The following is a 3,460-nucleotide window of genomic DNA, read 5'->3' as shown; positions in this document are numbered from 1 at the left end:
AAAGATCAATAACATTGACAAACCTTTAGCAAGACTGTCAAAAGAAATTACCAACATTAGGAATAAAACAAGAGATGTTATCATAGACCCTGCAGACATCAAAAAGATAATAAGAGAGTACTATGAACAACTCTATACATATAAATTTGACAACTTAAACAGAATAGACCAACTCCTTGAAAAACACAATCACTACTCACCCAATATGAAGTAGAATTTCATTCGAATTACCCTATAACTACTAAGAAAATTGAATTTGTGATTTTTAAAACTCCTGAAAAGGAAATCTCTAGGCCCAGATGACTTCACTGGAGAATTCTTCCAAATGTGTAAAGAAGAATTAACATCAATTCTATACAATCTTTTCCAGAAAATAGGTAAGAAAGGAATACTTTCAATTTATTTTTTGAAGCTAGTATTACCCTAATACCAAAGCCAAACAAAAATTAGACCAATATCTTTCATGAATATAGATATAAAAATATTTAACAACACATTAACAAACAGAATTCAGCAATAATGAAAAGAAATGATACACTATGCCCCAAATTCTAGACAGGCAAAGCTGGTTCAATATTTGAAAATTAATCAATGTAATCCACCACATTAACAGGCTGAAGAAGAAAAATCAGGTGGTCATATCAATCAATGTAGAAAGGGATTTGATAAAATTCAATACTCAGTAATGAAAAAAAAAATCTCAGAAAAGTAGTAGTATTAGTGAGGGATGTGATAAAGAGCATCAACAAAAAGCCTACAGCTGACATTCTACTTAATAATAAAAGACTAAATGCTTTCTCTCTAAAATTGGGAAGTAAGCTAGCATCTCTACTCTTACCACTCTTATTCAACACATAATGCTAGAAGAGCTAGTGAGTACAATGAAGCAAGTAAGTAAGTAAGTAAGTAAGTAAGTAAGTAAGTAAGTAAGTAAATAAATAAATAAATAAGATCAGAAGCAAAGAAAAGAAGGAAGAAATAAAACTGTCTTTATTGGCAGGTAATGTGATTATCCATGTAGAAAGTCCCAAGGAATCTTCAAAAAAGCTCTTAAAACTAATAAATGAGTTTAGCAAGTTCACAGGATACAAGATAAACACAGAAAAAAATCAATTGTATTTCTATATACTAGAAATGTGTGTATAGATACCAAAATTAAAAAAACAACATTATATGTAATCACCCCCCAAAATAAATTATTTATCTGTAAATCTAGCAAAACAGGCATGAGAAATCAACAGATGAGGTAGAGTTAGAATCCCATAAATAAAGCAAAGATAGTTTAGACGAAAACATGTTTTATGACTTACAGTAAATTACCAGTACAGGACTATCCATGAAACCCCTAAAATTGAATGAAAATCCATCAGATTCTCAAAGGAGTCATTACCCACTCACTACCCACCCCCTGCAATTAAGGTGTCTCTCAGTTTAATACATTTTGACCTTTAACAAAACATTTCACCTTCAACAAAAAAGCTGCCAACAATTCAGTATGATCCTAAATGTACACTATTGAAAAATTCAAGTATATAAAGCAACATTTTTTGGACGTGATTCCATAGTGTAGCGGTTAGCACGTCTGCTTTACACACAGAAGGTCCTGAGTTCACGCACCAGTGGAGCCACAGTCCATGGTCTATGGCCATGCCACCCTGAACAAGCCTGAAGTCTTATCTCAGAAGTTAAGCAGGGTTGGGCCTGGTTAGTACTTGGATGGGAGACTACCTAGGAAGAAGACTAGGTACTGTAGGCATAATTAATAATAAAAAAATTTTTAAAAAGTAACCTTTTAAACAGTAGAAAATGGGTATGTATCTAGTATGTATCTATTATTTAATATCTGAGACGCAATTTCACTACTCGTGTAATGGGGATACTACCACCTTCCCAAAGTTGGGTACCTAATATGGAAAACTGAGCAAAATACAATATGTTTATCAGGAATAAGCCATGGACCAATGCATTCTGGGGTATGCAGTCTCCTAAGGATTGGAAAAGCTCTTAAGAAGGAAAGTTTTTACTGTGGAGAGCTACACTAGATAAAGATCTGGGTTTTGGCTTTTCTGCACACCATCTACTGCCAACACAAATATTTATTCACTCAAGCAAGGGCAAATTGGAGTTGGGGCACTATAAGAAGAAAATGAAGTCTATGAGGATTTAAAGAAAAGATAGAACTGCTCATACAAAAATTTGAAACTAGTAAACTAGCAAAAAAAAAAACAAGATATATTTGCAACTGATTTAAAAGGCTTGTTAATAATTATTACATAAAGAGCTTATATGAGAGAAATAAGTTCTTTACAAAGTCCCAATTGTTAAATGAGAAAAGTATATGAAGAGAATGTTAATAAGAATATAATTGGTAAATAAATGCAATAAAAAAGTACAGCATTTATCAAAAAGACACAAATTGTTTTTTACTCATCAAATTTACTAAAACCAAAAACATATTATTTGACATTGGTTGGAACAAGAGAGATAATCTCCCACAAAGCTGGGTGTCCCACACCCTTTGGGAAAACTTTAGCCTAAGAAAACAGTTATAGATGTAGACTTCACCTCACGAAAATGCCTGAGCAGGGCTGGATCCCCCAAAAAGCAGGAAGAAGGACCCACTCTGCACCTCTGTCCTGCACCGTTCATTACTCAGGCCTGAGGCAGCTCAGCTTGTTTCATGCCCATGCAAACATCCTCAGCTTCAGACTTCAATTCTCTCCCCATCTGAGCCATTCCAACTATCCCTTTTCTTATAACCTCCTTCTACTCGTCTCCCCTTAGCCTCCCTGAAGACTAGAGGTAGGGGGGAAGTAAAGAAAAGAGAAAAGAAAAAGAAAACCTTATTTTTTTCCTCCATTAGCGTAAAAACAAAAAAACTTGTGGATATCACCTCATGAAGATTAATTCCCTAATGGTATCCAGCCCACCAAGTATGTAAGCAGTTGAGCTCTGCACCTCAGCCAGGGGTGGCCTGGGAGTCCTCCTCCAGTTAGTGATGCAATGAACCCAAACAGGGTACGGGAGAAGATTGTGGTGGGAGGGGATCTAGTGGTTCTGGCTCAGACTTCTTTTACTTACTTAGGTGGTGACCTCAAGATGTCAAGTGCATATATAGATTTGAAGCTCAGAAGAGAAATCTAGACCCTGGTAATTCATATATCTTATATTTGATAGGATATAGATTCAGCTGCTGTTACAAAATCTCAAAATAACTGGCTTAAATAAGATGAGGTTTCATTCTCCCTCATAAGCATAGGCAATCCAGGGCCCAAAGGGGTCAAGGCCCAGGCTCCTCCTGTTTTGTTGCATGTTTGTAGTCCCAAATGACTCACTACCATCTGCATTCCAGCCAGCAGAAAGGGGCATTGGACAAGGAGGGGGTAAGCGCCTTCCCTTTAGGAGCATAACTCTGAAAGATGCACAGACCACTTCTGCTAATATCCCAGAAATTAGTCAC

At 35.8% G+C, this 3,460-nt stretch overlaps 1 pseudogene; it reads left to right on the top strand.

Annotated features, from left to right (window-relative positions):
* The first annotated feature begins 1,637 nt into the window (after window positions 1-1,637).
* On the top strand, window positions 1,638-1,756 carry LOC120606013 (uncharacterized; annotated as a pseudogene).
* Window positions 1,757-3,460: the final 1,704 nt, after the last annotated feature.

Source organism: Pteropus medius, unplaced genomic scaffold (assembly GCF_902729225.1).
Source record: "Pteropus medius unplaced genomic scaffold, Ma_sr-lr_union100, whole genome shotgun sequence".
NCBI lineage: Eukaryota > Metazoa > Chordata > Mammalia > Chiroptera > Pteropodidae > Pteropus > Pteropus medius.
This window is presented reverse-complemented; position numbering and strand designations above follow the sequence as displayed.